Source organism: Bubalus bubalis, chromosome 10 (assembly GCF_019923935.1).
Source record: "Bubalus bubalis isolate 160015118507 breed Murrah chromosome 10, NDDB_SH_1, whole genome shotgun sequence".
Lineage (NCBI taxonomy): Eukaryota > Metazoa > Chordata > Mammalia > Artiodactyla > Bovidae > Bubalus > Bubalus bubalis.
In genome coordinates this window covers 49,474,499-49,495,567 of record NC_059166.1, presented here as the reverse complement: position 1 = coordinate 49,495,567, position 21,069 = coordinate 49,474,499, and the positions used below count along the sequence as shown (strand labels likewise).

Here is a 21,069-nt window from a genome sequence, read left to right as displayed (position 1 = left end):
AGAGTTGGATAGGACTAGCAACTGGACAACAAGTGATGAAGAATCCTCCTGCCAATGCAGGAGAAACAAGAGATGTGTGTTCAATCCCTGGGTCAGGAAGATCCCTTGGAGAAGGAAATGGCTACCCACTTCAGTATTCTTGCCTGGAAAATTCCATGCACAGAGGAACATAGCGGGCTACAGTCCATGGTGTCGCAAAGAGTCGGAGACAAATGAGTGACTGCACACACAATGCCTACTACATAGATTGCTAATAAACTGGAGAATTAAAGAGGATACATTGGAATACACTCAAGATTGAGAAAATTAAGGAAGTATCTGTTCAAAACATTTAATGAATTTAAATTTAATGGGGTTTAAAATTTGGGGCTCTTTCTATTAGTAGAGATTTAGGACGGTTCATTGTTATAATCCAAATTGTATCCATAGGTACAAACTGAAATATCTTCAGGATCTAGGCAAGTAACTTAAATGTGAAGAGGACCTAATTCTAATCCTACAGGAGTTTATGGGAACTGGAAATGTACTTCTTGTTCTGTGAAAAGACTAATCATTCATGGCAAACAAAACAAATCTGCAGACAACATTAGTGAGTTTCAGGTCACTGCCAAAGCAACCCTGCATCTTACAAAAGACCTGAAAGAATTTGCAAGTGAATTATGAAATAATTAGATTTCTTTGTAAAGTATAATATCTAGATATGACATTTCAAGAAGGTAAATTCCAAACCTCTTAATTTCATTATTATTAAAATAAAATTTGTGCTCTATCTCCCAATTTTGAGAATTTGCAGCTCTTTCCTTACAGTTCTCCATCCGTCGTTTCAAAAGTCAATAGCACTAGATAGTTATAAAGAAGCAAATTATAATCTTTTTAAAATGTGATTCTCATTGTATGAAACTGGTGATGATATTAAGTTTGGAAAACCAACTAGAACAAAGTGGGGAAACTGTTTAAAATTACTTTAAAAGATGGTAAGATACTGAGACACTGACCATAGCTGCCTTCCCATGGTTTTCTGACAAATTTGGAATTATAGGTTTCACAGTCACCTTCCTGCCACAGGTTTGTCATTACTATTCCTATTGTGTATCATTAGAAATGAGTTTTAAAATTACCAATCTTATTTCTATGAATTGTTACATTTTCCACCTTGTATTTAGTATGTTTTTTCATCTGAGCTACTCAACTATATCTGTCCTTATTTGCACTTTACGTATGAGGAAACTGAGGTTCTAAAAAGTTAACTGATTTCCTTAATTTAGGCATCTGATCAAGAGGAAAAAGAAAACACAAATCTGAGTTTTTTCTACTTTGGACTCTGAGTGTTTTCTAACATGCCCTGTAACACTAATGGGAATGTACTTGTATTATGCTGTCTTTCTTTCAAATATTTTTCAACTATTTTATTTTATTGGTGTTTCCCAGATGTCTGCAAAGGAGATATGCTTTGTCTCATCTTACGTGTATCGGAAAGAGAAATTTGGGAGATTTAAGTTACTAGAAATCAAGCAGTGAATTAGGCCAGACTTGACAGAAATGGTTTCCTGGCTCCTGTCTGGAAGTTTCCTTATCTGTCCTAGCCTGAGCGTGCAAGAAAGCAGGAACTCTTCATTTAGCTTGATATAATTATTCTGAGTTCTTTCACCCATGGACTAAATGGCTCTGTAGTTTACATGCTCTTTTACTTACAGTTGATGGTTTTAATTATAGCTTTCATCACTTCCTTTGACTTTTAACCACCTGTCATTCCTTTGTAAGATTCTTTCCTTCCTACTGGCCATTGATGGCAATGTTGCAGACACTTTGACTCAGGCCTGTGCTTTTGTTCCGTTTATGCTAATGATAAATCCTACACTTATAACGTGATAGTTAGGGTGGAATTCAGTGGAGTTAATCATATTCCCTGCATAATGCAATTCTGAACTCCCTGAGATGAAAATAGCATTAGAATTTTCTATAATTTTATGTTTGCTCTCTCATTACTTCTGAGGTTTAAACAGATTTAGTTTAGATGACCTGAAGTTCAAGGTTTTCCTAAGTGAACTGAATGAATTATCTCTGCTTTCCACTTAGCAATGATGTTTATAAACTGACAATGAAATGGGATGACAGTCTCCTAAGGGTAGGAAGCCAGGCAAGATGCTTGTCAGCACCATTACACATTCCTTGATTTGTTTTGTACTTTTTCCTTGGTTCTTTGTTCATGAAAGTCAAATCACAAAATAATCCTATAGGATCTTGAGGTCAACCAGGATTGTATTAGCTGTTCTCACATTTCAAGATTTTGATAGAAAACATAAAAAGAAGGAAATACAATTATTTTTAAAGCAAAAATAGTCTTTTTCTTATGTACTACCTATGTGTTCATGTGGAATTGGAAATGTTGATTTTTGTAAACAGTGATGGAATTTTTTTCTAGGTTTCTTTGTGGGCCCATAGTGTTACAAAACGAAGACATCAGAATCAGCCATAGATTTGTCTAGTGGACCTTGACTAGGACCTTGTCTCCTACCTTGACAAACTACCTAATCTCTCAGGTTCATTGGAGAGACTGGGACGTTAATACCTATTTTACAAGTGCTATGAAGATCAAATGTGATCATGTACATTACAGTGCCTCAGAAAAATTAGTGATTAGTCCTAGTAAGATATGCATTTACACATTGGCATTGGTTAAACTAATTTCACCAAAATTTATGAAGCTCCAGAATATTCAAGAAGGGAAGTATTCTTGTGGGCTTTCCTGATGCCTCAGATGATAAAGAATTTGTCTGCAATGCAGGAGACCTGGGTTCAATCCCTGGGTCAAGAAGATGCCCTGGAGAAGGGAATGGCTATCCACTCATTTTCTTGCCAACATTTACAAAGACCCAGAATATTCAGAAAGGAAAGTACTCATAAAGTGTCTAAATTATCTCACATTTTTCTCACTCCTGGCCACATCAGCCTGACAATAGAGCAAAGCTGTAGTAATAAAAGACCCCACTATCGGAGTATCTGAAACCTGAACTATTTACATATTTCCATTCTGGTTCCCTTAGGTCAGCAGAGTTTTGCATAGCCTTCCCAAAGGTCACAATTTACATTTTCTTCTATCACAGCCATGTCTTATCTGCCACTTCTGGGTGACATTTCATCACCACCACTGTAGCCTCTGTCAGTCCTGAGGTTGATTTCCAGACTCTCAAACAATCAGGCCATCCAAGTGAATTTCTCTTATGTTTCTAATATTGTACGGATTTTATGTAGATAGACACTGAACTCAAATAGTAGGATATATTCTCCCATATCCCACACCAACCCCCAAAATTATGTTGTAGTCCAGAAAATACAACTGAATATTTTTCTTATTTTCTTAAACTGACATAAAGTGACAAAGTTCTTTCATTTGGCCTACTTTTATTACAGTTCTTTTTCTCTGTAGGATCCCAGAGATAAATCCAAAAAGCAGCCTGATGTGCATCATTACTACAATAAACATTCTTCTTTGTGCTAGCCCTCATCTACTGTTCATACTTGTAAACCCTAACTCTACTTGTCCTCTGGCTAACTTCTTTATTTGTTAATAATGTCTTCAAAATTGGTCAGTCCTCAGTCTCTATCAAAACACAATGATCTCATAAACAGAAAAATGCCAAGTGACCTCCTTCACAATCTGTGTCCTTCTCTCCCAACACATTTTTAGGTTTGGATAAATTATCTGAGATGCAAAGTATGGTGTTCTCTACATTATTAAGGCCATTAAGATATGTGAGGATGCCAGTCTTTTGTCATATGAATGTGGTCAAAGCTTATCAGAAGTACACAGGTCAATGTAGACTTACATTATTGACTAAAGTGATAAGCATCCACTATGGCAGAACTATTATTACTAGTTCCAGTCATGTTTTTGCAATTCTATTCTTAATGTTAGTTTTATGTTTTACTCATCTGGTCTTGAATTACAAATGAATCACATTTCCCAGACTACTAAATTCTTATTCAAAATATTTATCATCTGTCATCATAAGAGATGGCAGATTAAGCTAATTTTAAATGTGCCCTTCTTTTACGTAGGCTGAAAGTATTTTCTAACTTCTGAGTCTCAACTGAGGAGGTTATTATATTTGGCTGTTCATGCTACTCACTTTAACTATAGCTGCGGAGTTTTAACAGTTGAGTCAGATCTACCTGCAGTGTAAGGGATTTTGCAGGGAACCATCACTTATTAGAGAAGATGATAGGGTTTCTGAGGAGGCAAAAGCATTTTCTTCCTAAGTAGAATTGAATCACTGGTCTAGTCAGGAGAATCTTTTTGCATTAAAGTAGCTTTGTTACTTTCTAATCACCCATGAATTACTGAAAACATCTACGAAAGATTTAAAATGTGGGGTTCTTTACTATCATCTGGTGTGCTAATGTTGAAATTAAAGATAGACTTAGATAAGAGATCTTATTTTCTTTTTAAATAAATGTGCCTTTTCCATTAGATTATTGTCTCTATGGTTGTCTCACTGAGCTGTAAATTATTCCCATTACTTTATCATGTGCTTTGTTTCTGTCGTCCTGGTAACAAAGTATAATTGCCTTTTTAATATTTATGTATTTTATTCAAATGATTCTTTTTAACTAAAGGAAAAATGAACTCTAACAGTTGAAGGGCATGCCAATTCTAATCTCTGTAAAGCTTCTTTTTCTTTCCTTTGTTTTTTGAACTTTTTCTTGTATTAGTTCTATAATATGAATGTCAGTACAGACACTAACATAATTTTTGAAATATCTATACAAAATTGTACATTCAACAGTAAAACTACATGCATTTATATACTAAATGCAAACATGATAAATCAGATGTTCCAAATTATATTAATTATCATTGCTAGTAAGTCATTCTCATTAAGGCATACAAATTATTTGAAGAAAGTTCATTCTGACGCCTTATTATTATCTAATACCCTGCTGCAATACTCAAATAATGATCACATTGTTTATAATGGATAGCTGATTTCAGACTGGCTGCTTTAAAGCAGTTTGTCAGTCATTTAAGCTGGGTTAAAAAAATATATATCAGCTTGCACATATTTAAAACTAATTACATTAAGACATCACATTTTCTTTAATAACTTTTAATTTCAATATTTAAATATAATTTGGAGAATTACATGTAAATATGCTGAGAATAGTATAGTTCAGTGGTGATAGGGCACATTTTCATCTCATTCTACTGCTGTCATAATTTGAAAAAGAGAAAAAATTGCAGGAAATATAATGCTTAATTTGGAGATAAACAGATTGTGGAAACAGATTTTAGTTTTCAAAAAGAAGGAAACTATTACATGAGCTAGAGAAATAAAAAACTTTCTAGAATTTTATAAAACAGTATAATCCTTATCTTTGACTGCAAATCTCAGTGCATATCAATCAATTTATAAACGTTATGGAGTCAAAGTATATTTTTAAAACTACAAATTAATGTGACATACAGAGAAAAGACAAAATTAAAAGTATATTCTGTTAAGAGAAAACTAAATGATAATAGCATTAGATTGTTACAAGTTTGAAAATGGCCAATTCTTATGGTTTACACATCAATTTTAGGGAGAATATTGCAAGAGTTACTACTTTCTTTAATTGTAATCTATTGTATTGTATAGAAAGCTTGCAAACGTTGTTCAACACATCACAAAATTTATGCAATGAAATTGTCAGTTATTATCAAGGTGGTTTTATGAGATTAAATTACAATTTCTTCAAATTATATCTTCTCACTTAATCCTCAGGTTATTTGTAAGTGAATGGGATCTTTGATAGCTTTGAACTAATGTGAATTACAAAATCTGCTTCAGTTCACATGTAACACAGTGCTACTTTAACGATAAGGCTGATTTTTTTTCCAGTAGATTATTTTTTAGTTTTAAGTCCACAGAAAAGTCGAGAAGATATGGAGATTTCTTATATAGCCCATGCCCACGTATTTGCATAGCCCCCCTCATTGTCAACATCACCCACCTGAGTAGTCCATTTGCTACAATTGATGAACCTACCCTGACACATTAATATCACCCACAGTCTATGGTTTACATTAGGGTTCACTCTTAGTGTTATACATTCTTTGGGCTTGGACAAAGTATAATGACATGTAATCACCATTATAGAATCATAGAGAGTGTTCTCACTGCTTAAAATTCCCTGGGCTTTGCCTACTCATCCGTTTCCCCTAGTCTCTGGCAACCACTGATCTTTCTACTATCTTCGCAGTTTTGTCTTTTCCAGAATGTCATATAGTTGGAATGGTATAGCATGTAGCCTTTTCAGACTGACGTTGCTCATTTAGTTATATGCATGTAAGTTTCATCCATGCCTTTTCATGAATTGATTAATTTATTTCTTTTCAGTGTTGGAGAATATTCTATTGACTGGATATAACACAGTTAATTATTAATTTACTACTGAATGGCATCTTGCATACTTTAATGCTTTGTCAATCATGAATAAAGCTGCTACAAGCTATTCATGATAGCTTAAATATGGATTCAACCCAAGTTTCCATTAGTAAACGAATGAATCAACATATGTGGTATACACATACAATGGAATATTATTTAGCCTTAAAAGGAATGAAATTCTGACACATGCTAAAATATGGATGAACCTTAAGGACGTCATGCCAAATAAAATAAACCAGTCAGAAAAGACATACTTTGTATGAATCCATTTACATGAAGTATCTAAAAAATGTGAAGTGTGAAAGTCACTCAGTCATGTCTGACTCTTCGTGACCCCATGGACTATGCACAGTCCATGGAATTCTCCAGGCCAGAATACTGGAGTGGGTAGCCATTCCCTTCTCCAGGAGATTTTTCCAACCCAGGGATTGAACCCAGGTCTCCCATATTGCAGGCGGATTCTTTACCAGCTGAGCCACCAGGGGAGAATCTAGAGTAATCAAACTCAGACCTATATATGTAGAAGCAAAAGGGTGATTTCCATGAAAAAGAGGGAGGAGGAATGGGGAGTTATTAAATGGGTACAAATTTTCAGTTTGGAAGAAAAAATTCTAGTGATTGATGGTAGTGCTCATTACACTGGTGTGAATGTATTCATGCCAATGAACTCTTGAATGTGAAAATAATTAACATGGTAAATATTATGTCATGCATGTTTTACCATAATAAAATATTTTAAACCTGTTAAATAACAAACCTGCTACAGATATCTATGTACATGTTTTTATATTAATATACATTTTTAGTTCCTCTATGTAAACACCAAGGAGTGAAATTGCTGGACTCTATTCTAAGAGTATATTCAGTTTTATAAGACACCATCATTTCCATTCATACCACAACATGTAAGAATTCATGTTGCTCCTACATCCTTGTCAGTATTTCATGTTGTCAATATTATGGATTTTGGGTGCACAGTTGTACTCATCTCACATGCTAGTAAAGTAATGCTCAAAATTCTCCAAGCCAGGCTTCAGCAATACATGAACTGTGAACTTCCAGATGTTCAAGCTGGTTTTAGAAAAGGCAGAGAAACCAGAGAACAAATTGCCAATATCCGCTGGATCATCAAAAAAGCAAGAGAGTTCCAGAAAAACATCTATTTCTGCTTTATTGACTATGCCAAAGCCTTTGGATCACAATAAACTGTGGAAAATTCTGAAAGAGATGGGAATACCAGACCACCTGACCTGCCTCTTGAGAAACCTGTATACAGGTCAGGAAGCAACAGTTAGAACTGGACATGGGATAACAGACTGGTTCCAAATAGGAAAAGTGTACGTCAAGGCTGTATATTGTCACCCAGCTTATTTAACTTATATGCAGTTACATTATGAGAAATGCTGGGCTGGAGGAAGCACAAGCTGGAATCAAGATTGACAGGAGAAATATCACTAACCTCAGATATGCAGATGACACCACCCTTATGGCAGAAAGTGAAGAAGAACTAAAGAGCCTCTTGATGAAAGTGAAAGAGGAGAGTGAAGAAGTTGGCTTAAAGTTCAACATTCAGAAAACTAAGATCACGGCATTCTGTCCCATCACTTCATGGCAAATAGATGGGGAAACAGTGGAAATGGTGGCAGACTTTAGTTTTCTGAGCTCCAAAATCACTGCAGATGGTGATTGCAGTCATGAAATTGAAAGACACTTACTCCTTGGAAGGAAAGTTATGACCAACCTAGACAGCACATTAAAAAGCAGAGACATTACTTTGCCAACAGAGGTCCGTCTAGTCAAGGCTATGGTTTTTCCAGTGGTCATGTATGGATGTGAGAGTTGGACGATAAGGAAAGCTGAGCACTGAAGAATTGATGCTTTTGAACTGTGGTGTTGGAGAAGACTCTTGAGAGTCCCTTGGACTGCAAGGAGATCCAACCAGTCCATCCTAAAGGAGATCAGTCCTGGGTGTTCATTGGCAGGACTGATGATGCTGAAGCTGAAATTCCAATACTTTGGCCACCTGATGCGAAGAGCTGACTCATTTGAAAAGACTCTGATTCTGGGAAAGACTGAGGGCAGGACAAGAAGGGGACGACAGAGGATGAGATGGCTAGATGGCATCACTGACTCAATGGACATGGGTTTGGGTAGACTCTGGGAGTTGGTGATGGACAGGGAGGCCTGGCATGCTATGGTTCATGGGGTCACAAAGAGTCGGACACGACTGAGCGACTGAAGTGAACTGAACTGAATAAGTGTATAGTGGTATTTTGCTGCTTTAGTATGCATTTTCTTAATGACATATAACATGACAATTTTTATGTAGACTTATTTTCAATGTCTTCTATACCTTCTTTGGTGAAGACTATATTAAAGTCTTTGGTCTTTTATTTATTTTTTAAAATGGGTCATTTGTGATCCTGTTGAGTTTTCATAGTTCTTTGTATATTTTGGATAACTCCTGTTTATCAAAGATATCTTTGGCAGTATTTTCTCCAAGTCTGTGGCTTATCATTTTCATTCTCTCGATACTGTCTTATGCAGAACAGAAAGTTCTTTTTTTAATGAATCCCTGCTTATTAATTCTTTTTTTTTTTTTTTTTGTGGATTGTGTTTTTGGCCTTCCATGTAAAAGGTAATCACCAAATCCAAGATCATCTAGATTTGCTCCTGTGTTATCTTTAAGAAGTTATATAATTTTATATTTTGTGTTTTATTTATCCATCTTGAATTACTTTTTTGTGAAGGATGTAAGGTTTATGCCTAGATTTATTTATTCATATTTTGCATGTGGAAGCCCAATTATTCCTGCACCATTTGTTGATCCTCTTCTCCATTGCATTGCTTGTGCTCTTTTGTAGACTGTAACTTATTAGAATAATTTTCTGACATATTCAGGTGGCAGAGATAATTCAATGAGTCTATCAAATTTGAGCACTTAGGGAAGACCATATAATCAATTTTTAATCAAAGTAATGTGAGCACAAGTCTGTTTGTGATTCTGTGATGTCTTCTGTTTGTCATCTCTCACAATTTTGCATTTCTTCTCTATCTCAATTCATGTATCTATCTAGCAAAAAAATGACTAAATAGATAATCTGGGTCCCTGGTTAACATTTAGAGGAGGACTGCCTAGGACCACTTTCTGACCTGTCCTCAGATATGGTAAAAAAAAAAAAAAGATAATTAAATTTCTATTGTGTTAAACCACAGAAATTATCAAACATGGTAGCTAGTATTACTAATCCTGAAAAGTATAGTGCAATGTCATAAAACAAAAATTTCTCTAAAGCTCCAGGAAAAAATAAAGTAATTGTTTTAGAAATCACTCCATTGGATTAAAAATGGTTTAAAAATTATGGTATTTAACAATAACAATTTATTTTTCTCATACAAAATTCAATAATAATGATGTTTTAATGGCATTAAGAATATGCATATATAATCTAAGTATCACTAAGAATATCTAGCACTGATTAGAGTTTCCAGCCATTTTCTTGTTTTTGATACATAATCTTCAACATTATCATTATGACAGCTTCTTCAGACTCTAACTACCTTTAAAAAATATTGTTTTGGTAATCAAAGCAAGAATAAAATAACATAGGTTTTTTGCCCAGTTAGAATATATTTCACTTCAATCACTTAAACTTCTTTGTAATGTTCATGTAGATGGACAAATCATTGTGGAAATACATACATGTAGGAGTGATTAAACACAGAGAACATAGTTTTCATGTTAAGTATATCTTCATAGGGAACTGGAATGCAAAAGTAGGAAGTCAAGAGACACCTGGATTAACAGGCAAATTTGGCCTTGGAAAACAAAATGAAGCAGGGCAAAGACTAACAGTTTTCAAAGAGAATACAATGGTCATACCAAATGTTCTCTTCCAACAACATAAGAGACAGCTCTACACATGGACATCATCAGATGGTCAATACCAAAATCAGATTGATTCTATGCTTTGCAACCAAATATGGAGAAGCTCTACAGTCAGCAAAAAAAAAAAAAAAAAAAAAAAACAAGACCAGGAGCTGACTGTGGCTCAAATCATGAACCCCTTATTGTGAAATTCAGACTTAAATTGAAGAAAGTAGGGAAAACCACCAGACAATTCAGGTATGACCTAAATCAAATCCCTTATGAATATACAATGCAAGTGACAAATAGATTCAAGGGATTAGATCTGGTAGACAGAGTGTCTGAAGAGCTATGGACAGAGGTTGGTTACATTGTACAGAAGGTGGTGATAAAAAACCATCCCCAAGGAAAAAAAAACGCAAACAGACAAAATGGTTGCCTGAGGAGGCCTTACAAATAGTTCAGAAAAGAAGAAAAGTGAAAGGTGAAGGAGAAAAGGAAAATATACCCATCTGGCTGCAGAGTTCTAAAGAATGGCAAGGAGACATAAGAAAGCCTTCTTAGGTGAACAATGCAAAGAAATAGAGGAAACATTAGAATGGGAAGGACTAGAGATTTCTTCAAGAAAATTAGAGATACCAAGGGAACATTTCATGCAAAGATGTGCACAATAAAGGACAGAAATGGTAAGGATCTAGCAGAAGATATTAAGAGGTGGCAAGAATACATATAAGAAATATACAAAAGAGGTCTTAATGATCTGGACAACCAAGATGGTGTGGTCACACACCAAGAACCAGACATAAAAAGGTGAAGTCAACTGGGCCTTAGGAAGAATGACTAAGAACAAAGCTAATGGAGGTTATGGAATTACAGCTAGGCTAGTTCAAATACTAAAAGATGATATTGTTAAAGTGTTGCACTTAATACACTTAATGCACTTAATGCAAATTTGGAACACTCAGCAGTGGCCACAGAGCTAGAAAAGGTCAGTTTTCATTCCAATCCCAAAGAAAGTCAATGCCACAGAATGTTTAAACTAACACACAACTGCACTCATTTCACATAGTAGCAAGGCAATGCTCACAATTCTTCAAGCTAGACTTCAACAATTAAACTGAGAACTTTCAGATGTACAAAATGGATTTAGAAAAGGCAGAGGAACAACAGACCAAATTACCAATATTTGTTAGATATTAGAAAAAGCAAGAGAATTCCAGATATACATCTACTTCTGCTTCATTGACTATTATAAAGCCTTTGATTATGTGGATCACAACATACTGTGGAAAATTCTTAGAGAAATGGAAATACCAGACCACCCTACTTGCCTCCTGAGAAACTTGTATGCAGGTCAATAAGTAATAGAATGAGACATAGAACAATGAACTGGTTCAAAATTGGGAAAGGAGTACATCAGGGCTGTATATGGTTACCCTGCTTACTTAACTTAAATGCAGAATACATTATGTGAACTTCTGGGCTGGATGAATCACAAGCTGGAATCAAGATTGCTGGGAGAAATTTCAATAACCTCAGATATGCAGATGAGAACTAAAGAGCCTTTTGATGAAAGTGAAAGAGGAGAGTGAAAAATTTGGCTTAAAACTCAACATTTATAAAAAGATCATGCCATCTGATCCCATCACTTCATGGCAAATGGATTGGTAAATAATGAAAACAGTGACAGACTTTCTTACCTTAGGCTCCAAAATCACTGCAGATGGTGACTGCAGCCATGAAATTAAAAGACACCTGCTCCTTGTAAGAAAAGCTATGACCAACCTGCTGCTGCTGCTAAGTCACTTCAGTCGTGTCCGACTCTGTGCGACCCCATAGACGGCAGCCCACCAGGCTCCCCCATCCCTGGGATTCTCCAGGCAAGAACACTGGAGTGGGTTGCCATTTCCTTCTCCAAATGACCAACCTAGACAGCTATTAAAAAGCAGAAACATCACTTTGCCGACAAGGTTCCATATAGTCAAATGGTTTTTCCATTAGTCATGTATAGATGTGAGAGTTGGACCATTAAAGAAGGCTGAATGCTGAAGAATTGATGCTTTTGAACTTTGATGCTGGAGAAGCCTCTCAAGAGTCCTTGGATAGCAGAGATCAAACCAGTCCATCATAAAAGAAATCAACCCTGAATATTCGTTGGAAGGACTGATGCTGAAGCTCCAATACTTTGGCCACCTGATGCAAATCACTGACTCATTAGAAAAGGCTCTGATGCTGGAAAGATTGGGTGCAGGGGAAGCAGGTGACAGAGGTTGAGATGGTTGGATAGCATCATCAACTCAATGAATATGAGTTTGAACAAACTCCAGGAGACAGTGAAGGACAGGGAAACCTGGAGTGCTGCAATCCATGAGTTTGCAAAGAGACAGACAGGACTGAGTGACTGAACAACAGCATATCTTCACTGATGTTCTGCCTCATTGAACTATCAATAATCATAAGAATAATGTTGAAATATATAACTGTAACAGTGGACATGCACCTTTCTTTTTGTAGTTTTGTGTTTGCCACACCTGACATGTTTCATACATGTTTAGATTTTAGATCTTCTTGGACAATTGATTTTTTGTAGTTCTATAATGTTCCTCTTTATGTCTGAATTATTTTTCTTCTGAAGTCTGCATTGTCTGAAATTAATATAACTTCTCCAGCTTTTTTAAGTGTTTGCATATATATTTTTATATCCCCTTACTTTTAATCTGCATCTTTATATTTAAAATGGCATTTTTGTATACAATACAGACATTTTTTTGTAAGCCATTCTGACAATGTCTGTATTTGAATTAGTGTATTTAGATCTTTCATATTTTAAGTGATTATACACTTGGATTAATATCTATTATGCTTGTAACAATTTTCTGTCTGTTATATTTTTTTTCCTCTGTCTCTTCTAGTTTTTAGATTTTCATATTCAGATTATCTCCTCTCCTAGTATATCAGTTATAATTTTCAAAATTTTTAGTGGTTGTACAACAGTTTCCAACATGTATTTTATTTAATCCAAGTTAATGTTCAAATAACACTTTACAATTGTACCTGTAGCCTGAAATTATAATAAAGCATCCCCAATTCCTACCTCCTCTCTTTTGAGATATTATTGTTCATTTCACATAGATATTATGGTTACTGAATACATGAATACATTGTTATTATTACTTAAGTTACATTTATATCATTATACAATAAGTAAACTATTTTAATTTACTTATTCATCTCTCATGTTGTTTATCAAATCCTAGCTTCTGACCTATATTATTTTTGTTCTCCTTGAATATTCTATTTTAATAGTTCTTTTGAGCAGTTCTCAGTCATTTAATTCCTCAGATTTTGTTCATCTGAGAGTTTTGACTTCTACTTCACTTTTAAGGATAGTTTCCTAGAATATAAAAGTTCAGGGTGTGGTTTTCTTTTAGCTTCTTAAATATTTCACTTCACTCGCTTCTTACTTATATTCTGTTGCTATGTCTAACTTAATTTTTCTTTGTTCCTCTACAGGTATAGTGTTTTTCCCCTGTCTGGTTTCTTTCAAGACTTTCTCTTTGTCTTTGGCTTTCTGAAGTTTGAATATGACACATCTAGTTGTCACTTTTGTTACTTTGTTAAGCATTTAGCCTATTTAGTTTTATCTGAGGCCCCTGCATAGATTTCTGTCATTAATTTGAAGATTTATGAGACATTTTAACTTCAAACCTTCCTTCTGCCTCATTCTTTCCTCTCTTATTGGTACAATTATGTGTATGATGCAGCATTTGAAATTGCCTCACAGTCCTTAGGTGCTCTTCTCAGTTTCCTTCATAATTTTATTTCTCTTTACATTTCAGTTTAGGAAGTTTTTATTGGCATATCTACAAGTTCAGTATTCTTTCCTCAAGCATAGCCAGTCTACTGATGAGTCCGTCAAAGGAATTCTTTATTTTCATTACAGTGTTTTTGGTTTAGCATTTCCTTTTGATTCTTTCTTAGAGCTTACATCTCTTTGCTTACATTAACCATCTGTTCTTGCATGTTGTCTATTTTTTTGCTTGAAATCCCTTAACATGTTTGTCATAGTTATTTTAATTTCCCTATCTGTTAATTCCAATATAAGTATCATATATGAGTCTGGATTTGATGTTTTCTTTCTCTTCAGACTGTTTCCTCTTGCCTTTTGGCATGCTTTGTAAATTTCACTGAAAGACAGACAGATCGCATTGGGTACTAAGTTTTATGTTAATCTTGTTGGGAATTGGGCTATGTCTATTTTCTGTAATTGTAGGTTACAAAGGCTTCACATTCTTCTAGTAATCTTGGTTTGTCTTCTTCTTAAATACAGTATAAGTCTTCTCTCTCTGTTGTATCAATTTTTATTACACTAGAACTCTGTTATATTAGCAAGATTTGGGGGACTGTTGTTGGCAAAGTAATGTCTCTGCTTTTTAATATACTGTTTAGATTGGTCATAACTTTCCTTCCAAGGGATAAGCATCTTTTAATTTCATGGCTGCAATCACCATCTGCAGTGATTTTGGAGCCCAAAAAAATAAAGTCTGACACTGTTTCCACTGTTTCCCCGTCTATTTCCCATCAAGTGATGGGACCAGATGCCATGATCTTCATTTTCCGAATGTTGAGCTTTAAGCCAACTTTTTCACTCTCCTCTTTCACTTTCATCAAGAGGCTTTTGAGTTGTCTTCACTTTCTGCCATAAAGGTGGTGTCATCTGCATATCTGAGGTTAGTGATATTTCTCCCGGCAATCTTGATTCCAGCTTGTGCTTCCTCCAACCCAGCGTTTCTCATGATGTACTCTGCATGTAAGTTAAATAAGCAGGGTGACAATATGCATCCTTGATGTACTCCTTTTCCTATTTGGAACCAGTCTGTTGTTCCATGTCCAGTTCTAACTGTTGCTTCCTGACCTGTATACAGGTTTCTCAAGAGGCAGGTCAGGTGGTCTGGTATTCCCATCTCTTTTAGAATTTTCCACAGTTTATTGTGATCCACACAGTCAAAAGCTTTGGCATAGTCAATAAAGCAGAAATAGATGCTTTTCTGGAACTCTCTTGCTTTTTTGATGATCCAGCGGATATTGGCAATTTGATCTCAGTATCCAGTAATTCACCAAAATTATTATTTAAGTTGTCCTCTAAGTTTATGGCTCTTGCTGCTTCAATCTAGGAGGGCAGATCTTACCTGTGACTATGTATTCACCTGTCAAGATTTTCAGGTGATAGTTTTCCCAAAGACCTCAGCTGCATCCAGAAATTGATTTTCAGTTTATTCAGCCTTTTGCTGTTATTGCTGTAATAACAGGTATGATGGCTTCCAGATTCTTTATATGTTGAGACTAACTGAAATTTGTGAGATATATTTTTTAAGTAATTTATCAACTTTTCAAGGGTGAGACATTTTCCTTTCAAGTGAACACACTTGCCTTCCCCACCTTTTTTTAAACCCCTTATTTCTTGCTTCCTTTCCTCCAACCCTTCCCCACCACCCTAAACTTCACAGTTTGCAAAGTTGTAAGACTGAGGATATACAATTTTTATAGAAGCACTATATGAGACAGTTTTGATTTCTTTGGCCCAACACTTATTTTTAAATTACATGACAACATTTTAAAAGATGAGATTTTACATAAAGGAAATATTTGCTTCTTCCCTTAAATATTCAAAGAACTAGCAATGTTGAGTTCACATTGCTCATGGAAACTATGTTAGGCTCAGTTGCAGATACCTCCTGTAAATGACCAGGTATGTGCTACTGTATTTGTGCTTAATCACTCAGTCGTGTCCAACTCTGTGTGACCCCATGGGCTGTAGCCTGCCAGGCTCCTCTGTGCATGGGGATTCTCCAGGCAAGAATACTGGAGTGGGTTGCCATGCCCTCCTCCAGGGGATCTTCCCAACCCAGGAATCAAACCCTGGTCTCCCACATTGCAGGTGGGATTCTTTACAGTCTGAGCCATCTGTATTGTATTTACCATGTCAAAAAAAGTATATCCTTAATTTATGTAAAGTTTCTTTCAGACACACATTTTAGTGTGCCACTGAAATGTAATTTTGATCTTGACTACCTGGAAATAGGTGGCATCTCACAGTTAATGGTCCAGTTTCCGAAGAGACTGCCCTTACTTCAGACACCAGGATTCCTAGGTCACCTATGCTCTTACCAACAGGTTACAAATTTAGGATTTCTCACTAGTTTCCCAGGTTCAACAATTTGTTAGAATGACTCACAGAACTCTGAAAAATACTATAGTTGTGATGATCATTTACTTTTAAAGAATGCAAACAACAGCCATTCAAAGGATGAAACCCAAAAAGAAAGCTCTGGGAGGGTCCCAAAGGAGACACTTCCATGTCTTCAGAACATGTCATTTTCACATCTACCAGGAAGCTCACCTGACCTACGGTGACCAGAGGTTTTATTGGGATTTTATTATGCAGTCATATTTTATTGAATCTTTGGCCATGTGGTTGAATTCAATCTCCAGGATCCCCCCTTCCCCAGAAGATGAAGCCCCAATCACATTGATCTAATTGCATTGGTCTTTCAGGGTTAGTGTATTCTCATTACAAGTCATCTCATTAACAAAGAAGATTTAGGAGTCAATCATAAGTCACTTCATTAGCAAAAACTCAGGTCTAGCCGTAGAGTTCCACATAACAAAGACACTCCTATCACTCAGGAAGTTTCAGGGGTATAGAAGTTGTCTCCCAGGAATCAGGGACAAAGACCAGCTACTTTCTTCATTATACTACAGCTATCCTTATTCAGAGGCAAAGTTCTAGAAACATGTAAAACTGTAAACAAAAAATTCAGTAACTGAGAAAAGATAGAGTTTAATCTGCCGATCAAGAGGACTAGAGGCTACTGTATGAATACTGATAATTAGCAGGAGCTAACCATTTCAGTTGGAGTTGCAAATTTTAGAAGCTTCATTAAATTTTATACTCAAGCTAATAACTTCACTCATATTACTAAAAATTATAGTAGCTAACATTTACAGATATTTTTTAGAGTCCACAGCTTTTCATTATCTGAGTCTTTTCCCAGAAAGAAGAACCTTTCATATTCTTGTTGGGCTCTGCTACTTTGCAGGGTATAAGTGCTCTTCTTTCTGGCCTCCCAACTCAATTTACCTGAGGTTTCTGTTTATCAATTTTTTATAATGTACAGTTATATTTCAAAACATATCCATAACAATATGTTCTAGGTCCTTGTTCATTGTCATTTGGGCACATTTTACAGCATCTTTTGCTCTATTTTGTGTTACCTTAAACTTCAGGCTGTAGATAAAAACCTTAATTTATAGATGGAAGTTCAGTTTCAGGAAACCTTAAACTGACACCTATACAATTTCTTATCATTCCTTTTCTTCAGTTGTAAAATAAGTCATAAATAATGTAGTCTGCAAAAATTGGAAAATATTTTATTTATTATTAATGTATACTCCTTACTACACAAAGATGATCCCCTCCATTGCCCAGCTCTTATCAATTTATTATTATTAAAGGAATAGCAATTATTAAGTAGGTGCTAGAAAAGAAGTACACAAAGAATAGTATAGAAATACAAAGGATAAATTGTTTCACTGCCTCAAGAATCAAGTAATATTTGAGTTTTTAAATACAAACATTAAAATGAATCTGAAACAATAACTTAAGGAAATGTTTTTAAAAATGAAGAGACATAAAAAAAGAAGTTTTGTTTGGCCAGAACATGGTTAAAGATGAGACTAGATATAGGCAGACACGTGACCATAAACTATCTTTCATTTCATGCTCAGATGGTGGAAGTTTCAAGGGTATAGAAGTTGCTTCCCAGGAACCAGGGACAAAGACCAGACATTTTGTTATACCACAGCTATGGACTTTCTGAAGTCCATAGAAAACTTTGAAGGATTTTATGTAGGCCTATGTTTTGATTAGATATATTTTAAAAGTTATTCTTGTGATAGTGTGAGGGAGAATTTTATCACTTGTAAAGTGATGTTATTAAATATTTATGAAGGATAAATGATACATAGAAGTGTGCACAAGAGTACTAACATATGAGCCAGCAATCCTACTCTTGGGCATATGAGCCAGCAATCCCACTCTTGGGAATATATACAGAAAATATCATAACTTGAAAAGATATAGGCAATCCAGTGTTCACTGTAGCACTATTTATAATAGCCAAGGCATGGAAGCCTTGAGAAACCTATATGCAGGTCAGGGAGCAACAGTTAGAACTGGACATGGAACAACAGACTGGTTCCAAATAGGAAAAGGAGTACGTCAAGGCTGTATATTGTCACCCTGCTTATTTAGCTTATATGCAGAATACATCATGAGAAACGCTGGGCTGGAAGAAGCACAAGCTAGAATCAAGATTGCCAGGGGAAAAATCAATAACCTCAGATATGCAGATGACACCACCCTTATGGGAGAAAGTGAAGAGGAACTAAAAAGCCTCTTGATGAAAGTGAAAGAGGAGAGTGAAAAAGTTGGCTTAAAGCTCAACATTCGGAAAACTAAGATCATGGCATCTGGTGCCATCACTTCATGGGAAATAGATGGGGAAACAGTGGAAACAGTGTCAGACTTTTATTTTTTGGGGCTCCAAAATCACTGCAGATGGTGATTGCAGCCATGAAATTAAAAGACGCTTACTCCTTGGAAGAAAACTTATGACCAACCTAGATAGCATATTGAAAAGCAGAGACATTACTTTGCCAACAAAGGTCCATCTAGTCAAGGCTATGGTTTTTCCAGTGGTCATATATGGATGTGAGAGGTGGACTGTGAAGAAAGTTGAATGCCAAAGAATTGATGCTTTTGAACTGTGGTGTTGGAGAAGACTCTTGAGAGTCCCTTGGAGTGCAAAGAGATCCAACCAGTCCATTCTAAAGGAGATCATCCCTGGGGTGTTCTTTGGAAGGAATTATGCTAAAGGTGAAACTCCAGGACTTTGACCACCTCATGCGAAGAGTTGGCTTATTGGAAAAGACTCTGATGCTGGGAGGGATTGGGGGCAGATTGAGAAGGGGACGACAGAGGATGAGATGGCTGCATGGCATCACTGACTTGATGGACATGAGTTTGAGTGAAGTCCGGGAGTTGGTGTTGGACAGGGAGGCCTGGTGTGCTGCGATTCATGGGGTCGCAAAGAATCAGACACAACTGAGCAATTGAACTGAACTGAACTGACTGAAGGCATGGATGCAAGCTAAATATCTATCAACAGATGAAGGGATAAGGAAGATGTGGTATATATGCTATGCTAAGTCACTTCAGTCGTGTCCAACTCTGTGTGACCCCATAGATGGCAGCCCACCAGGCTCCCCCGTCCCTGGGATTCTCCAGGCAAGAACACTGGAGTGGGTTACCATTTCCTTCTCCAATGCATGAAAGTGAAAAGTGAAAGGGAAGTTGCTCAGTCGTGTCCCACTCTTAGCGACCCCATGGACTGCAGCCTAACAGTCTCCTCCGTCCATGAGATTTTCCAGGCAAGAGTACTGGAGTGGGGTGCCATTGCCTTCTCCGGTGGTATATATATACACAATGAAATGATACTCAGCTATAAAAAAGAATCAAATAATGCCACTTGCAGCAACATGGGTGGGCCTAGACATCATCATCCTAAATGAAGTAAATCAAGAGAGATAGACAAATATCATATAATCTCTCTTAAATATGGAATCTAAAAAAAAAGAGTTACAAGTGAACCTATATACAAAGCTGAAACAGATCCATAAATATAAAAAACAAACTCATCATTACCAATGGGAAAATGAGTGAGGGAAGAGTTCAGGATTAATGTATACCCAGTATTGTATATAAAATAAATAAGGACATACTGTATATCACAAGGAATTGTACTCAATATTTTGTAACAATAATGTAAAAGTATCTGAAAAAATTGATATATATGTATGTATAGCTTTATCACTTTACAAATGAAACATCACTCAATTAAAAAGAAGGACATACTTTGTAATTGTGCAGCTTTATCAATTTTCACCAAGAAGTCATACATATAACCAGAATACAGATCAATACAGAGAACACTGAACATTGTCAGTCCCTCAGAAAGCCACTTGTAACTTCTCCCAGCTACTTATAAGTGAAGTGAAGTGAAGTCGCTCAGTTGTGTCCGACTCTTTGAGACACCATGGACAGTAGAACTACCAGGCTCCGCCAGACTTCTTACACTTTATTTGTTCACAGTGCTGTACAATATCGCACTCTTTAAAAATTTTATAATGTAGTTTACTTAATAAACCTATGGCTCTTATAAATAATGATACTATAAACAGTCCTGTACATGTCTTATGGTGTTCATTTGCATATATTTCTGTGGAGTATACAGACTAGGTTGTAGAATTCTGGGCAAGAGCATGTATGTTTGTTTAGGTTTAGTGTATACTACCAAAAAAATTTCTAAAACACATTGAATTTGAGACTCTGTTAGTATTTAGGTGAGAGGTTAAATGGCAAGTATAAATACAGCTTAGACTCCTAAGAGAACAATATAGGAGGAGTACACATGTATTAGTTATCAGCATCAAGGTGGTAGATAAAGCCATAAAGAGGTAATGTGATTAATAGGCAGATAAAATAAAGGCTAAGAAGAGAAAGCAACAAGGAGAAAACATAGGAAAACCTTAATTTACTAAGTGGATGAAGAGAGAGAAACACAAACTCTAGAAATGGAGAGTCACAGTTAAAAGAAAATGATCAAAACCCTGATAATAGGCTAATTCAGAAATAACAGTTAAATACACATT

General features: G+C 35.8%; 1 long non-coding RNA gene across 2 annotated transcripts in view; it reads right to left on the bottom strand.

Annotated features, from left to right (window-relative positions):
* Nucleotides 1-21,069, bottom strand: part of LOC123327701 — a 68,752-nt gene that overhangs the window by 20,766 nt on the left and 26,917 nt on the right. The window contains exon 3 of one of the 2 annotated variants that reach the window (XR_006542375.2): nucleotides 17,572-17,706. The exons of the other annotated variant lie outside the window; for it this stretch is intronic. This is a non-coding gene — a long non-coding RNA (uncharacterized LOC123327701). The remainder of the gene's footprint in view (nucleotides 1-17,571; nucleotides 17,707-21,069) is intronic. 2 annotated transcript variants of the gene reach the window in all.